We start from the raw sequence: 20084 nt of genomic DNA on the forward strand, positions 1-20084 counted from the left end.
TAATTTACACTTGAGTTTGAAATCGTGACTTAAAAGTAGTAATTAGTCTTTCGCTAACACAATTCGCGTTGCAAAATTTTTTCGTGAATTTGTCATTTGAGCTATTTTTTATTCCTACGTTTTTCTATATTCTTGCGTAATATCATAAGTAGGTTCTGGATATTTTTGGTAATTTTATAGACTAGAATTAATGAAGGGCTTGGCGATTCCTTGACGTTGTTCAAGTGGTTACTTATCTAACTCCTTAGTCTTATACAATCAGTAATTAAAGTAATTAAACATTTATTAAATTAGTTTGCTTTTTTAATTAGACAATTACTTAGTTACTTTTACTATAAACATTTATTTCATTACTAGGTTTCGCCCGCGACTCCGTCCATGCGGTTTTATAAAAAAACGTAATAAGTAGCTTATGTGCTCTTGTAGACTACGATATGTTCTACATCTGTGCCAAATTTCATGAAGATCACTTTAGCCGTTTCGGAGATACCTTCAAACAAACATCCATCTATCCATCCATCCATCTAAACTTTCGCATTTATAATATTTGTAAAATTATTATTTATTTCAACACAATTAGAAAAGTCCTGTATTGATAGTTCTATCGTTTCCATTAATTTTGTCCAATTATGTTGTGTCTCCAATGTACTGATCAATGTACCAGTTTAAAATGTAGTAGTGAAAGTACCAAGTTGACGTGGATAAATGTAGTTTTAATATAATTTATACAAGACACTTAACAAATTCACTGCAGTACTGAGATATACTAAAAGACTTGTTCAATTTCTTTAGATTGTTATAAACGGTTTTACATTTAAACGTGATAATTGTAAAGGTAGCTTTGCACTGTGTGTACGGGCGGGTCGTTTGCCATGTATAAAATTAAGCACCGTGGAAAGTCCCACTAAGTTTTATTTATACTTCTGAAACAAAATATTAATATCAATAAAAATATTTCCACTAGTGCGTTTCATCAGTCTTATAAAATTTGGTTGTAAAAATAAAGCACCTGTGTCTTTGAATATATGTCTATATTAACATGTTTTACGAGTGAAATAATTTAATTTAACAACAAAACAAACATTACTGGAATATTGCAAAAAAAACGCAGAATTTGTGGCAAAATAACCATAAGTAGTTATTAAGTAGGGTGCAAATGAGTAATCATTTAGGAATATTTGCGCGATGCGCATTTGTCGTCGATTTTTGACTGAGTCGACGCGACGGCGGGAGTTGAGTCAAGTCCGTATTTGAGTACATTGAGAATTAGTCATCTTGAGAAGTGTTTATGCACCAAATCAAACTATAATAAAATGTAATTAATCACTATTATTATTTTTGTACGCTCAGTACACTTATACAACAATATACATAATCTAAGTATATATCTACACAATTAATGGCTTGCATTAATATTATCCAAGTGATTTTGAAACCGGTCATCCTAATTGAAAGTAAATTGTTCCGGTTTTTTTTTGTGCAAATTACAGTTCTACTTTGCAAGAAATCAAGTCCCGTAATGAAATTCTGAAGTTAATTCGCATTTGAATAAATTAAACATTATCAAATTCTAGAAAAATTATTTGTTTATGGTATATGTAATATTTTTTTTCAATTAAGATTTTATTGTAGAGTCTGTGAAAACTGTTAGTTTCCCGCGCTACTGAACGTAAAATGTCAAACAAAACTTCATTTCAAATTTAAACTTTTTTCCTTGAAAAGAAAAGCGGTATTAAATTTGTATATTTTTATTTATATTTTTGAAACATGTGTATATAAGCACGTTTGTTAAGCACGTGTGAACGCAGATTACTTATTTTATTGTTAAAAATCTTATTTAACAAAATTTAATTAAATGCTGTAAATTTTAGTTGATAATAGCAAACATTTTTATGAATAACAAAAAATATTTTTGAATAAAAGAGATTTTTATCTGCTTAATAAGTCCTGACTTTATAATTCATTATAAATAACTTCTTTTATAAATCTATAAAAAATTTAGCCCATCATGGGCACTGTTAATATGGCCTTTCATATCATAGAGACTCCAAACTTCATAAGTTTGTCCAGTGTTTTTTTTTCGTTCGGCTATAGAGTATTAATAATTAAACATGTTAAATATATCATTATAAATAAATAAATTATAATCTTTAATGTTCGACAAAATTTTTACAAAATCTTGTGTATTACTTGTGCATATTATAAATTTGGGTGTGTATGTGTGTGAGTGCGCGTGTTTATGTGTGTTACCATTGTAAAAACAAAATACGAATACAAATGTAAAAAGTATGAATTGTATTTTTAAAATATGAAGTATATTATGTATAAATTACCGCTTAAAGTAAATACTCGGTTTGAAATTATTTAAAAGTTATTTGATGTTTTTAAAAATAAATATGCAAAAACGTGTCTACGCATGCATAATTTATTTTTCACACATCTACCCATATCATCGCATATAACTTATTTTATGAGAAAAATATAAAAAAAATGCACGCTTTTCATATACCTAACCCCTGACCATTAGGAGAATACGTAATTTATATAAAGAATTTAATAAGTTTAACTTTTAAAAGTTGTACACGACCACAACAACAACATCTGCTGCACAAATTGGCTGAAATACCACGACAATAGAGAAGACAGGCGTGAAGTTGAAACTATTCCGCGTTTCGTCTAATGAGTGTTCTGCCGAAGTCCTCTTTCTATGTGTCCCTTCCGTCGATTGAAGGTAGACAACGCATCTGCAATTTGGGATGTCTATGAGCACTGATCGCTTCCCTACTTTGGCGAATCAGGTGGCAGCTTGCTTGTTTGCCAACCTTTAATATCAATGATTCGAGAAAGTATCATCATTCCATAAATAATGATTAAGATAGTCAATCAATGGTTGGAATACTTTAAATTGTTTCCAATTAACTCGTCAAAATAAAGTTAATTGAAATCACAATAATCATACTTATTGATACATTTGGTAAAAGACTTTACGTTACTGTCCAGACTATACACCCCATTGTATTATCGTTAATGGTTCGAAACAAGACGTATGAATGTTATCAGCGAACATATCAAAAATCAAATTAAACAATATAATCCAACTGTCTTGACTGTCGAGCCAGGGACATCCTTATTCGCTATCAGCTGTCAATAGGGCCGCGTGACGTCGCCTGGACAGCGGCCAGATTTTCCGCCACAAAGCCTTCGACCCGTAAACTCGATCGAAACGAAAATATAATTATCGTTGTAAACAATGGAGGACTCGCGAGCCGGCATTCGAGCGTCAGACGTCGTACGAGACGCACGCGTTGGCCGCGACAGGTACGAACTTATCGCGAAAAATCGTGTTCATTTTCTGCCTTATCGCGAAGTATTAACACCACTATTTGCATTAGCTATGAGTCGATATCCTTAGTCTACTTCGACAAGTGATACGTCAAACGGTCTTAAAGTCGGTGCACTTGAAGTCGACGGTCTTGACATTGCGTGCATTCGCGCGTGATAAATTATCGTATGCGTTAAAATTTTGTGAATCGAGAAAATCGTCGAAAGAATATGCCCGTGTCGTACAGTGCTTACAGCGAATCGCGATGAATATTCATAGCTTTTGTAAATTTATACGGAAAACGCGGCTATCTGGTGTTATTGTTCTCGCATCATTGTTATGGTGATGCGAGATGTGAAGTGCTCGGGCGTAACACACAAACAGTAAAATGAGTTTAGATTAGCGGAAACGGCGATTCAATTAGCCTGTCATTTAGAATGTTATCTTATTCTTGCAGTTGAACGTGGAAATAATTTGTTTAACAGGCGGTAGTTTGCGCTGCGATTATGGTCGTTTTGTTACATCTCGCGGGCTTAAGTTTGATGTATCGATGTCATGATTGAGAAATGTATTGTCGTTGAATGTTTTTTTCTTTCATGTTCAAGGCGAGGCAATGCGATAGAAGCGCGCGGTTTTCCGCCGGTCACGTGGTCTAGGTCTACGGCTCGCTGCCTCAGCCATTCAGTCACTCGAACTTGAATATAATACTCCGTGACTCTTAAAACTTATTTTTAACGCGGTGCTAATGATAATTAACATATTTTACAGTGATTTATACAAATAGCTTTAAATTAATGAAAAAATAGATAAGAAACGTTATTTGCTAATCTAAACAGGTTCAGTAATTTACGACAACACAAAAAATTGAATCATCTTCTAAAATACCGGGTAGTAGAATCAATTTAGATTAATAAAAATATATTTTTAATCAATGATGATTATAAAAATACATCAAATACAAGCATATTGGAATAAGTAATGAATAAATCTCGTTAAATTAAAATTATCGTGCGACAAACGTTGCCCGCATTTTTGCAATATATATTTTACGACAGCTCTTCGCATTTTCCAAGTCAAATAACCTTGACAGTTGATAAACCACATAAAATTACATGTTTACTCATCTTTGTTTAAGACTAGATATGAGAAATTCAATGTAAACACAACGACTTCCTTCAAAAAGTCACCTCAAAAAGATTATGAGTTGGTAATCATAAGGTTACTTCAGTTTACTTATGAATTAAAACATAAAAATTACCCAAGGAAATGATTGTTTACAAAGAAAATCTAAAGTAATAATGATATTAGACAACCATTTTGTACAAAAATAATTATTCATTACATCCATAATTTCTTCTTAAATAAATAATAATATTTAAAATTGCACAAGTGGTATGTCAAGATATACATTAAGACATTAGATGACCGTTTGACTTAATTGGTCCTTTAAAACCGCATTATGTAATAATTATCTTGTTATTTGTTCAAGCATTTGGTTAAATCAAAACGCTTAGGTACTGTACGACCAGGCCCATATCATATATACTAAAATAAAATAAAAATCTTAATACACAAACAATTATATTTATAACTATTTTCGACAGTTATCGTTAATGATAAAGACGTTCTCAATTTTCCAGCAAACTACGATCGACTTCTATTTAATAGGAACAATTGAGCGAACGGAAGAGGAAAAACTATTGACGGTACGATAAATGCTCGATAAAAACTGTCGACTAAGTGCATCAAGTGATAAATTTTCATCATCGAATAATTTGTTAATTGTGGTATTTAAGCAGCCAGTGTTGATATCTTAATGTAATGTTTAGAAGCCAGTGTTAAAAAAACTACGCAGTGATTATGATTGTGAAATAAAGTAAGGGCGAGTGTACACTATTGGGATAATCACGAAGAAAACTGGAGCTCGAAACGTATGAGGTGTCAGTTCTCGTACAGCTGACAACAGATGTCAGTCAAAACGAAGACGGTGAGTGTAGTAAATATTGTTCTAGAATATTGCGGTTTTGATTCTATAGTAGTAATAACTGCAAGTCATTGCTATCTTTGTTTTGTTACAATTGTTTTGTTCTCTTGTATGTTATTGCTTTCATTCATTTGATTAGCTACGCTCAAGCAGTAATTGAAATGATTTTTGTGTCTAAATTTCTTTATTTGCTTGTATTACAAATAATATTGAAGCCCATGGGATCAGGATGGTAAAGGAATGAATTTAATTTAAAAGTTTAAAGCTAGACAGTGAACTAATCAAAGACGAGTACACACACGTACAGATAATCCGGAGACCGCACTGACTAGTTTCTATCATGTAGTGGTTAAAAAGCATATATTATTGTTATAAAATCTGCTTAATTACTAAAAGGTGTCAATACTCCAGTCTGCTTTTAATTTCCTATTCTTTTTCACAAATTAATCACTTATGATTTTCAATGTTCATGTTCATGTTCATTAGAGTTCAAAGTATTTGCGTCTGTGATTTCATAGTCTTGTATTTAATGAGAACCTTATAAATAAATATATATTTTTTTAATTTTTTGCTATATTAATTTACAAAAAAAAAAAACAAGTACATTGATAGGATAAGTAACGTTGATAGAACTTTTGGCTTTGAAATATATAATTAAACCCTAGTTGACTTCTGTACCACGGAATCAAGTTCAGATTTTTTTACAATCCTCAAGTAATGATCGATGCGGAATTGTTTACTACAAGAGCTCGTGACTTTTTACAATACCTACGGCCGGCGCGCAATCACAACCGAAACAACGTCATGGTTTGTTTATTTAAATAATTATTATGTTATTTGTGAATATATACGCCATACGTAATTTATATATTACAAATATTATAATTCTTTTGCGTTGCATAGCATAACTTTTATAATATTTCTCGGAAAAGACAGCCATGATTAATGTAATATTTATTTTAGTATATTTTTCTATTTTAATATACTCACAAGTAATGAACGATTTCCGATCCTAAGGCTTACTAAGTTATCAATTAGTCATCCACAAAGCCTTATCCGTCGTGACATCTTCAATAAGGCTGCGACTCGGTGAACGCGTTGTATCTCACACGTTCACACCAGCTGACATCAGGGTTGCCACCTTTCTTGGTGCTATTCAGGTTGGTTTTGACATAAATGTCTTGTGACTAGAGTGAACGTTATGAAGCAAGTTACTGGATGTCTTTTGTTTCGTTGATAAATAAAGTCAATTATACTCATTTGTTTTTCTTCTCCGTTAGTATTCTGTTCAACGTTTATTAAGAGTTGGCATCCCTAGCTGACATGTGTCTTATGCAAGGCCAACGCGCATGAAGGAAATAAGTTCGTTCAATACAATCTAGTTTTATATGGATCCGGACTGTAGTGGAACTATTCGAAATGCTGCCGCCATCTTTAATTATCTTTCTAGGATGATAAATAAGAACCCCTAAATATTTTTATTGGCTTATAAGGAAAGTAATATTTGCTATTATTTTACTCACAGTGACCTCACCAGCTAAGATAATCTACGAGTAATTTGTGTATCTTAAGTAATTGCCGTTGACGCTATGCAAGTCGCGATTTTAGTACTTTTTTTCTTTATTTACTTGTAAAATTTAGTCTACAGATAAGGCATAAATATTACAGTAGATACTATAATTTTAAATAACTTCATAAATTTTAATGTAAACTGGCAAACTGACGTCAATAGGGTAACTAGTTCTAAAGTCATATTTGTTTTTGAATTCGCTTCAATGGACAAACCTGATGGAAAAATTATTATTACATACTCTTTTTGCTGTTTATAGGGTACTGGAGTTCATTTATTATAATTCTGTAAATTTCCGTTGGGTTTTCAACGGTTGAATGCTTTATAACTTTTGTCTTTTTGTATGTCTGCCCAGGAAGGGCTTACGTGCTGATTAAAAATAAACTTTTATTTAAAATGAGCACACAAACATTACGTCTGATTTTGCATAAATATAAAAATAATATTAAGTCATGTAAGAAAGCAACCTTGTAAGTGAGTGATGAAGATGAAGTGATGTTATATCACATATCACACTATATCTTATCATGTGCTCTGTAGTTCTTTATGCAGCAGTATATGAAGTTAGTCGAAAATATTAATGACTAGCTGTTAACCGCGACTACATCCGCGCGTAATTAAAAAAAGAATAAGTACTCTATGTGTTCTTCCAGACTATGTTCTACATCTATGCCAAATTTCATCGAGATCCGTAGAGCCGTTCTTGAGTTACCTTCAAACAAACATTGCGACCACTAGAAAAATAAGACGAAATCTTCTACTTGATAAAGAAATATTTTAAAATATATTATTAATTTTTACTGGTTATCGCAATTTTTTTTTTATGTTTATTTCAACAAATCTTTTAGAAATCTAGTGTTAAAGTTTTTTCACCGGAACAAGGGTAAGAAAAAATAAATATATGAAAATACGGTTTTAAGCTCACTTTAACCAGAACTTGGTAGGTTGGTGTGAAGTATAAACACCACTTTATCAACGTCTCTGAGACTTCTTGTTACTTTTGCACATAAAATGATTGCGTCATAAAATGCTGATTTTATTTCTCAGTAATCTTACACCTTTAGTAGCCTGACTGAATTTTTAATAATACGAATCGCAAAATCTTTAAAAAACAGATACGAGGATAACGTACTACTTTTAACAATACATCATTAATAGTGTATGATTTTTCTAAACTATAGGTATATATAACATATTTATGGATAGTTGTTAATTCTTTAATAAAACGACACAAACTCATCGTGAATCGATCATTGAAGCAATTTCCCTTCATCTAATACAGCTATATTGTTCCACTTACCCTAAAAACATTTTAGCGACGGAACCACCCACGATAACGTAAAATAATTGACCTTGATTCTATGCGTCAGCGCCCATCCCAATGGTCCATTTCGCTGACCTTACCAAGGCTGCGACGAAATTTATACACAATGCCATTGCCATTTGTTAAAATAATAAAAACATTTTCAGTTTAGATACACATTGAAAGTCCATTGTTTAAAATAATATAAATCCTTACTGAATTAATAATTTTTAATTAGACCAAAGAAAGTATTGATGGATTGTGTGAAAGAGGATATGCGTAAGAAGGGAGTAAATTCAGATATGACGGCTGATAGACATATGTGGAGGAGTAGTACATACTGTGCCGACCCTCCATATGGATTAGGGCAGGTTGATGATGATGACTGAATTAATAATTTGGTCATAATAATATCATTGATATGTTTTATTTTTTATTGAAAATAGATATTTTTGAAAATAATATGAATGTAACCTTATTTAGCTAAATTATTTTTTATCTGTTCTCATATTTAACTAATATATTTTTTAACGAATGCGATAATGAAGTAGAGAATTTCATTATTTGTTTACTTTATTTACCAATTTTATTTTAGACTAGCATTTGACCGTGACTTTGTCATCGTAAATTTTGAAAAAAGGTGAAATGTTTCTTATGCGTTTGTTACTCGAGACTATGTTCTATATCTGTGCGAATTTTCAATAAGATATGTTCAATCGTTGTAGAGTTATCGAGTAAATATGAATCAAACGTATCCCACTCAAATCGTACCGATTTCTGGAATCATAGGTAGCCTTGTATTCTTTCAGACTATGTTCTACATGTATATCAAATTTCATAGAGATTTATGCTACCGTTCTGAAGATACTTAGTAACAAATATCAATTCAAACATTCGCATTTATTATATTAGTAACAAATAATTTAATTAAACTGTAAGCTAAATCCATATCTCAAGAACGAAAGAAATAGGTAAATGCGTCATGGTCGACATCGTTAAGGAGAATTATTTTTAATTTTGGTGCCAAATTTGCAAATAATAAGATAATATGAAACCAATTAAATGTAATAATTGTCTTTTTCTTTGTTCGTTAATCGCTCCGGCCGTGTGTCACGGGTAAAGGCCGCCACTGACTACAAGCGTTGGACATTTAGACGAGCATTAAACGAAACCCTGGAATCTAGTACGAGGTCGTTATAATCCTTGTCATTTCTTCTGAATATAAATGCCTTTATAAAAACGTAGACCTAATTCTCAGAACACGTTATCGATGGATAGCCGCGTAAATCACTGACATTTAATTAATTTACCTGTTTTTTAATTAAATCTACATTAGAGTTTTCTATTTTATACATGCTTTTGATCAATTTTTTCAACTATTCTATTTCATTTAGTGGTCCGGTATTAAATAATTCGCGTAATATATTTTATAAAAGACATTTCATATGACATGCGTTCTATAAAGATCTATATTATATTCAAATAAAATCCGAATCATGTTTAGTTGAATGTAAACTATCATATGTCGTTGTATCAAGTGGTGTATTTTATTAGGAAAGCCACCGCGACGACTTAAAACGATTCTACAAGGGGAATAGTCAACTGTTCTGTCTTCTCGGCTTCATAGGGGGAAGTCGGGGAAAATGCCAATACCTACTACTAATTAGATGTAGACAAGTCAATATGTTTGTTGGTTGGTTTAATTATTATAGGTAACTCACCTAGATAACGAACGGTGACTTCGACAAAATCGATTTTAAACGAGGAAGCGAGTAATGCAATCTCAGGATATCCATTTTGTAGGATGGAAACTTGCTTTACGTATAGACAACCTATGTTACAGAATTCAATAATGTAATATGTTAACGTTAATGTATGGAACGCCATTTAGGTGATCATTTAGTTACACTGATTGTGGCAGTAGAACTGAGGGCCTAGCACGAATATTTAAGACACGCGCATTCGTAATGATATCGACAAATATACCAAAATCTGTACAAGATTTGTTGGTTTGCTTGACGCACGGTTAAAAAAAAACAAATTTATTATTATTCTTAACAAATTATTATTTTGTTTTTTATTTGTTGTCTGAACAAATTCTATCGATGACGTTACGAAACTGTTCCAAAAAATATTCTAGTGATAGGTACTCTGCAAATTAACTTTTTCCTTGTCATTACTCCAGGGTGAAATATTTTTTTCTAAACTCTATTTCCCTGTCAACGCTACATCATGAAGATCGATACTCTCAATTAGTTTTAGAGGGGGAATACCTTTTTATCTTCCTATTGTCTTTATTTATTACTTCATAAATATACATTTCTATATAGACAATTAATGTTGATTACAATACAATGTTGTTGTTGTTGACATGCAATTGTATTTTTACACATATTTTTCTATAACTAATATTCTATATAGGTTTTGAGATGTTAACTTTTTTCATCTTATGTTTGTTCCCATTTGTCAAATCGTCGAAGTACCTATTCTTTCAGAAATTTTAAAGCTTTAAAATAATCAATCATATTAGAATCTAGAAATAGAAATTAGAATCATATCGGATTCGTTTTGTATTTGCAGATCAATTCGAAAATTGTTATTTTGAAATAGGTTTAAGCTTTATTTAGTTTATCTTTAAATATAAACATCCGACTGAAATCTTAAAAAAATATTTCCTGCATAGAATCCATCATTCTAATCTTTTCCTGTTCGAAGTAATATTTTTATTTTTTATAGAGTATAAAAATACATTTACTTCTCTCATTTTGTGTATCGGCGGAATTTTTACTTTTATTATTAAAAGATAAAACAAAACAATGACTTTTTTCCTGTGTTCAATTTTGTAACAATGTTTAATATGTACTTTGTTTACAACAAATTTTAAACGTCCTTGATAATGTTACATGTGAATAATATTCACGTGTGTTCCGTTCAGATAATGGCGACTTTGTCACAATAACGATTTAGTTGTAACGTTAAAGTCAACCGTGTTTGATGAATTATATTATGGCTTACAAGCTGAAATGTTTGCTCGTGTGTGATATGCCTTATAAAATTTTTCCATTTGTGTACAAACGTGCGAAAACTATATTTAAGTTCCTTGTTGAATGTCATTGATAAGTTTTGTTATTAAAGTGCTCTGTACGCGGGTCCAATTTTATGTATACAGCTTTGTTTGACGATTTTGTCCAAATTTGATTTTTTTATAACGTTCATCGGACTTATACTCGCATAGCGTCCAGCCAGGCGTCCGCATAAAGCCGGACATAGGTAGGCTTTTTGATTGCGTATCCGGCCGAAAAAACGGTTTTCCGGCTTTTGTTAGGCTTTTTACATTTTCCGAACGAGAGTGTACCTATTAATACTGAGACAAAATCCTAAATAATATATATGTCCGACCTTTCTACCCAAATGTCCGACCAAACTGGCTGGTCTGTCCGGCTAGTAGGTTTGGCGACCTGGCAACCCTATACCCGCATAAGTTTTATACTGTAATTGTCAAATAGAAGGAATAGCTTAAAATATATTGACGGCACATTACAATAAGTTAAGATTTGTTTACAAATACGTGAGACTAAATCGTGATTTGAAAAGAGCAACAAGGATATTACCATACAATAATTTTAGTTATCGCTTTTATCACTTATAGCATATAAACAATAATTAAGTATGATTTTTGTAGACGATGCAATACGTTATTTTAAAATCTATGGAAACGATTAATTCGTTCTGATTGCTATAATTCGATGCGTGACTCGCATCAAAACTGCACGACAAGGTCCTTTATAATGATATCAGCATTACACGTGTATTTTCGTTCAAACGGACTCTACTACAAGACAATAAGGTTCAAAGTTTGACAAATATCAGACAACTGCGTTTCAGCGTGTCGCATTTTCGTTTGGACCACGTAAGGACTAACAGGAAGGTCCCTATTGAAAATGTCCTTGATCTCTTGAACCACGTACCATGAAACGACACATCCTTTACATACGTCAGGTGATATGGGAAATGATTGATTTACATCGCATTGGATTAATAGGCAAGAGCTTAAGAGCCGAACCAACTAGTTTCATACAACACGAGCAATCGAGTTTAATATTCAGTTATAATACAATAATTATTAATTAACTACAATATTTTTATCTTTAACTACATAAGACAAAAGGAGCATTGTTAAGCACACCTAAAGAATGTTTTCCTGCAAATGAAAAGTCCACCTTGAAATAGAAAATAGAAAAGTAGAAGCGATTGTAATAAATAATTGATAGGTGAATAAAATAAACTAAACACTGTCTTAATTTACTCAATACATATAACAATATCTTTAACAGCGTGTATAATTTTAAATTAAGCGTTAAAACCGTGACGGCTGAGTCGACCGTCGGCCGAATCAAACGGTAGCGGACTAACGATTTGAATAACATTAACTATTATTACAATAAAAACTAAGCACGTTCTACCCATAAAGTCTTAGTTTTAGATATTGAATTTGTGTCATGGCAAATAATAAGCTCCCATTTAACATACTTGGTAATGATAGAAAAGGTAATGAATGCTTGGACTTACTACATAATAGTTTATATACTACAGTTAATATATAATATAACAGCTTTAGTGATGTTACCATATAATCTCTAATTCTTAAGTCAAACTTTTTACAAACCCCCCCCCCCCCCATAAAGAGTTTGTCAGTGACGTTTGGAAATTTGAACGCCACAAATGTTATTCTTTTGACATCAAAGCGTAAACTGTTTCAAAAGAAAATATTTTTATTTTACGATTTAATTTATTCAATTATTATTGTTATACTTTCTTGGTAATTTTAATAATATTTCAATAATTTTTAACCTGTAAGGCCTTGATCATGTAAAGGTCACTATTAGTAAAAATGTCAAGAAAATAAGCTTTTAATATCAACCATTCAGTTACTTTAATTAGCTATGCCATATTTTTAACTGTTTTAACTAATTTTATGGGCATTTAAAAAGATTTAAGAAGATAAAAACTTGTTTAATATATATCAGTAGTTATTTATACACAAATGTTTATCTTAAAAACGTGTGCTCGATAAAAGAAAATTGAGTTTAATTCACTAACAATTTGAAAAAAAAATATAAAAAAACGTTATCTTTTAGGCTATTCAACAACTCTTAAACTTTCTAAAAAATCACTGACCTATGCTCAGCTCTAACTGCTGCTTATTTTATTTAAGTATTTTTTTTGTAACTAAGTAAGCTGAGATTTCTGTTATTTTGAATTCACAATAATTACCCGAAAGTTTTTTTAAAAATTCATATTCGACGCGGACAAAGTTGCAGGCGTCAACTAGTTATATTTTGTGGCTTAAGAATTTTCCAAACGATTTAAATATTAAAAAGGAGATAACACAACGATCTTTACATATTTGAATATTTAACGATTCAAGTCTGACAAAATATTTATCACTGGCTATAAAAAAGACATTATTTTTATTACCAAGATATACACAGATATGAGAAAACACCATTAAAATCGGTAGCTTACTTAATACATACCTAAATAGTAAATACATTTAAATCAAAATAACATAAAGTAACTATGACAATTTCTAACTGTACCTTAACTGTATATTAACCCTTTAATATTTTTTCTAATGACTTCCATAAATAGTGACTAATTAAATAAGTAAAAAAGTCTTTAAATAGATCCTTGAAATCTCTTGTTTCTCTCCATATGTTTGTAAAAATTAAAAAAAAAAAAACCTTGAAATCTCTAACTTTGCTTAACTTCCACAGGTGTGTATTAGTTTGCTATAAACAAATACATAAGAAGAGGTTTTTAGTAGTTTGTATAGTAGTGCCTTTAGGTCGATCCTTAATATTACCGTTGTTCAAAGAAGGCTTATGTACCAAAGCTCAAGTACAGGGTGTTTCAAGTGTCATCTTTAAGATGGTCTACATAATATAAGTACGTACGTCTCGTACGTTCGGACATATACAAAATGAAAGTTCCCGATCACGTTATTTTAAATAATTAATTAATCACTTAAGTAGGACGTTTTTAAAAGTATTTTGTGTCAGATCAAAGATTCGCATGCAAAAATCCTCATAATCAATCAGTTTCCGGACACATTAAACAAAATATATCATCATCATCATCATCAACCTGCCCTTATCCCTATGGAGGGTCGGCACAGTATGTACTACTCCTCCATACATCTCTATCAGCCGTCATATCTGAATTTACCCCCTTCTTACGCACATCCTCTTTCACACAATCCATCCATACTTTCTTTGGTCTTCCTCTACATTTATAGCCATCCACATTCAATCTCATTACTTTTTTGTTTAAATGATTATCATCTGGCGCTACTTTCAAACTTCCTCTGATACGCACATTAAACAAAATACATTTCTGTAAAATTGTATTTCATTAGAAATTACATCCGCGGAATTTAACATTATGAAGACGGTCCGTATTTGTTGACGTTTAAAGTAAAATTCGAACATGTGTCCTTCGGATCCTATTTTCGATTCAAATAAGTTTGTACAAAGAGATTCCATCTAACTCGTTTGCACTGACGTCAGCTTCGGAACAATAAGTGAGTGTCTAATGATACGCTTTTAAAATATTAATATTAACAGCACAATGCACTTTGGCTGTGTGCCTACAAAAGTTTAAACAGCATACTTAGACGTGAGAACGTGATTACAAATTGAATACATTTTAATGCTCTAATAAATACTTGGAGTAACATGAGTATGAACTATCTATCATTCAATATGAAGAGATTTTAAGAAAAAGAAAGAGTAAATTTATGTAACACTATTTAGAAGAAGCAATATTCGGATTTTCAGGGTTTTTCAATTTAAAAATATACGCTATTTTAACTAATCCCATTGTCTTAGATAAGTCCATCAATTCCATTATCAATGGGCAACTGTTTTGCCATATTGTTCCAAGATAAGTGGTTTTTAAATATAAAACGTTTGATTGTAATTTATAAAGTCGTAAAATTTTCCTTGATTCTAAAGTGTGTAAATGGCCATCTTAAAACAATCATGGTTTCGAACGAAAACAAATATTGTTAACTTAATAGCTCATCACAGAAACCACAATCGCAGTTTTATTATTTTTCTTGTTACATAAACATCAAAACGCGTCCATTTATGTGTCAACGCACAATAAACTCGAGAAATGGCACATGTTAAAGTGCATTTTCTTTAATAGTTTATTAAATACCGTCGGAATAGTAATGCGATGTGTAAAAGAATAATCGTTAGTTACTGACATAACAAAATGACGTTTCTTACTTTTGTGACGACATGAAAACCACGTTAAATATTTCCGCGCCATAATAGTGTTTTAATAACAGCAATTTGTGCGACGTACACTCATGTGTTATAATTAAATTAGTCAATTCGTGGAATATCGTAGTCTAATGCAAAGGAAGATTTTAAATACGTAATTAGGACGTAGGTTTTATTTCACATTTTCGTGTGGAATCAGAGTAACAAAAGGCGATCTACAATTTTTATGTGCGGTTATTAAAGTAATTTCTGTTACAGCTTTCGTTATTATTAGCCAGAATATGTTAAGATTTGAGGAGCGATCTTCATTACCACCAATTTTTGTCTTTTATATGACACTAGCTTTTACCCGCAACTCCGTCCGCGCGGAATAAAAAAATGCACACAAGATAAAAAAAAGTTCCTATGTCCGTCTCCTAGTTCCAAGCTACCTCCCCATCAATTTTCAGCTAAATCAATTCGACCGATCTTGAGTTATAAATAGTGTAACTAACACGACTTTCTTTTATATATATAGATGTCCGAAGAACGAAAGCTTTGGTTTAGAAATGACTTAATTCAAGAATACAACAGTTTATTTGAGAATGAATATATTTGGGACCAACTATCGGTCAAAAGGAAACCGGCCCGACCGCGTCGCGAAACCGCATTTTTACGAGCAAAAAATTAAATATATTCGACTCTACGAATGTGCTTTGAAGTTTTAAGATAATATTGACATAGGAGTTATCGACTGCCACTTGACCGCTTGTGTGCGCAAAACTGAACAATGTTTACCGTGGGTTTCCACTGTTGTTGTCCCTTTTATTCTTTTAGAAAGAAATTGAGATGACAATATGTTTTTGTTCGGTTGTTTCGGTAGTGGAAACTCAAAGTTAATTCTTAAAGATACAGTATAAAAAGTACAGTTAGGTTTGAATATAAGTAAAGTAGGTTACATTAAATTTGTTGCGATTTTATTAGTTTTTTTTTATGACAAATTTATACAATTGTATTAATAATACAGCTTCTGTAACTCCTTCCTAATTCAAAGGTTTGGGGATTAGGGATTAGGGATGTAAAAAAAATAATCGATTATGAAAAAATCGATTATTTTAATGTTTTTTACGATTTTTATGGAACGATTATTTTTTTTTTACAAAAATCGATTTTTTAACTCAATGTTAACATCCCTAGTGTTTATTCATTATGATCTAAAATAAAATGATAACTTAACAAAAACATAGACAATGTACATTATAGAGTATTTTTTCTAGTATTTACGAGTATTATCGATTCCAAGAATTTCATGTCAATATTAAAAATGAAATTATGTTAATTAATTCTACAAAAATAATACCTTAAACTTACAAAAGTAAGTAAGAATGACGTACCTACCTTTAAAACAGTTTAAATAAACACAAAGGAGTTGTTAGAGCAAAAAAAAAATTAATGTTTTGACGTCAACGCTAATTGTCTCGAGTTGTATGAAGATGGTCGATACTTTTATGTGCCCGCGTAAATTAGAGTCATTTTAATATAAATTACACTAGTTCATTTATTATCCGGGTTTATTTGTATGTATGTATTCGCAGTAGGTTTCTTCCTGGATGGGGAATTTAGGATCGCCTTTCTCTTACATTAGATCTACTACGAGTACTTACTAGGCCAACTCTATCAGATAAACCTGTTTTTCATAGTATTAAGGTTGCGAAGTGATCGCTGCTCATAGACATGTTTGGAAATGTTACCGAACTACCGAATTTACTGATGGGATGTATGTTAATTTCTTAATACTGATCAGATGAATTTTTATATGAAATATTAGAAATTTTCATTCAGATATTAATTTTGTTCGGTAAAATAGGTAAATAAAACAGTTTGTTTTTGCTTGTTTAAGACTTATTTAAACTTTAATTTCTTCTGTTATTTTTATGCTAGTATGTAATTGCAAAAAAATGTATGATTGCTAGAATTTATGTTATAATTTTTTTATTTCAACCTATCGAAACCTAAAGGTGTGTTTATATTGAATCGATTGTGGGCTACCGATCATAGCGAGTTTAATTGTAACTAGTACATTAACTTGCGTAAGTAAATAGAACTACTTTTTCAATAAGTGCGAATAAACCAGCCTCGATACTCTTAACTAGACTATCGCTGTAAACAGAAAGTAAACTTATGCAACTTTAAGCAAATACGAGGAAATTTTGCATTTAATTGAAAATTAGATAGACACCTGACATTCTTTATCTATAAAATGGATGTAATTGGTTGTTTTACAAATGCAATTTTGTTCAATGTTATTTCTTACCAGATGTTAATATTGATAAACTGTCTATTAGTAACTGTCACTTCGCATGGCTGCAGTAATTATTCTAATCTCTATGTAAGTAGTACAAGTAGTAACTAAAAGAAGAAAGTGTGCAATTGGTTTTATAGAATACAAGCTGTCGCGAGCGACTCTGTTCGCGCGGAATTAGGTAAAAAAATTACAAAAATTAAAATTAATAGCATTGTGTTCTTCCAGACTATGTTATACATTAATGCCAAATTTCAGCAAGTTCCGTTGAGCCGTTCTAGAGATACCTTCAAACAAACGTCCATCCATACAAACATTATTTAGGAATAAATGTTCAGTTAAATTTAAAAATCAAAATGCTTATCCTTTTTAATTGTTTAAGAGTTTAAGGCATACATCGTGACACTAGAGTTTTATATTATGAAATTGTAATGTCTTTTTGTGTCATTAATGGTTATGTTCTGAATCATAGCCTTAAACTGCACACAGTTTAGCTTATTATTATTGATTCTTTAGATAATATTGTTGGATAAAAATAACAGTAGGTATATTACGCAACCTACCTACGAACAGTAGGATATTGTGACACGAGGATTATTGTCAATGTGACAATCGGGAGTGGCAATGTCCTACTTTTCTCCCAAGGTGCGTATAAAAAGATTTTTTTCCCATCTTGATATAAAGTTCATCTCATCTCCTTCAGCGTATCTTGTCATAAACACTTTGATAACAAACATAAGGTAGAAAAAAACAATTTTATTAATCTTAATGTACTGGCAACTTATCGCAACTGCGACGTGTAGGTAGAGTACTTAAAATAAAAAAAAATATTAGGTGCTCGTTTTTAATTCATATCAACGTTGCAGAGCCACTTAATGCAACTTAGCAGACGTTCACTGCACTGGTTTTTATTATTCTTTTCTTTTTGTAAATTGATGTTGTATGACTTAAGGTTGTTATTTTAATTTAAATTCAATTATAACATTCTACAAAACATTTAAAGTGAAATTGAGGTACAATTTTGCTTCTTATGAGCTACATACAAAGCTAACCATGCATTTCAGTTCGTTTCATCATATTTGAAAGTTTAAATTTTCCTTTGTTTATTAGTAAAATAATTACACTTAGAAAATTATATAGTATAAAATGTTTGTCTTATTACAAACTGCAACAATTTTTAGATTTAACCGAATTGTCGGCTATCTTCTTATGAATAACTAGCTATCGCCGTATTAAAAAAACTTAATTAGTAGCTTATGTGTTCTTCCAGACTGTGTTCTACATCTATTCCAAATTTCTGGAGTTCTGGAAATACCTTGTGACAAAAATCCATCCATCCATCTAGTAATTATATTAATCCAATATTAGTAAGAAGTAAGATTAATACTGTATTAGTGTAATTAACATGTTGATATTTAAGATTTTATGTTCAACCCTAATAGGAAATGCAACTCGCTCTCAGACAGTCGTATCGATTCGAATGCAGCATGTATATATGCAGCAGCTTGCTGTAAAACCGCAAAATCTCTTAACATATGCTTACTTTTTTTTTTAAATTGCCATGCGCACACAATTGCGTTGAATCGTAATTGCTTACAAACCGCATTTATACGCTATCCGTAGGTTCCTGAGACCACGATCTATGCGTATATAACACTATGTTTTAAGCGGAGATTTTACTCTCAGAAACCCGCAGTAAGTTACCTTACTTTTGATTTCTATGCTAAATTTTATAGAATTCTATTTGAATCTAGTTATGAATCCATATTCCTACAAATATTATCTGGCCCTGTGTACGTGACTTGTTCCTGACAGATTTTTTGTAGTATAAGCTGTCGTCCGCACGGGATTAAAAAACATAATTTTTGCTAAATTTCGTCCAAATCCATTGAGCCGTTCCGAAGATACCTTCCAACAAATATCCATCCATACAAATTTTCGCATTTATAAAATCAGTAAGTAGTAAGATTTTATGAAATGAATTTTTATTTACGGGACCATAAAGTTCTATGTTTGTCAACATTACCTTCTAAAATTGGAGTTTGCTTAGCATTATATTTAAACAGTTGTGAAACTTCTTGATAAAACAGTCGTGATAGGAATTGTGTCTAATTTCATGAACTGGCCTGACGACTAAATATAAAGGAATGGCTACACTAGCGAATAACAACGTAAATGTTTTATTATTTTATATAAAACACTAATTTTGCTGTCTGTACACGTGACTTTTTTTACCAATTATTTTAAGACTAGAGGCCATGATACAATGACTCAACTGTTCAGAAAATAAATTCTATAATACTAAAAACCACCGTGGGACTTTTATTCTATT

The 20084-nt window shown here is 31.3% G+C and overlaps 1 protein-coding gene across 2 annotated transcripts in view; it reads left to right on the plus strand.

The window, feature by feature from the left end:
• Positions 1-20084, plus strand: part of LOC106720332 — a 153381-nt gene that overhangs the window by 41840 nt on the left and 91457 nt on the right. The window contains exons 1-2 of one of the 2 annotated variants that reach the window (XM_014514971.2): positions 3243-3318; positions 4963-5309. The exons of the other annotated variant lie outside the window; for it this stretch is intronic. The gene's annotated coding sequence lies outside the window, so the exon portion shown is untranslated. Of the gene's footprint in view, positions 1-3242; positions 3319-4962; positions 5310-20084 lie in introns of those variants that run through there. 2 annotated transcript variants of the gene reach the window in all.

This window comes from Papilio machaon, chromosome 8 (assembly GCF_912999745.1).
Source record: "Papilio machaon chromosome 8, ilPapMach1.1, whole genome shotgun sequence".
NCBI classification, from domain to species: Eukaryota; Metazoa; Arthropoda; class Insecta; order Lepidoptera; family Papilionidae; genus Papilio; species Papilio machaon.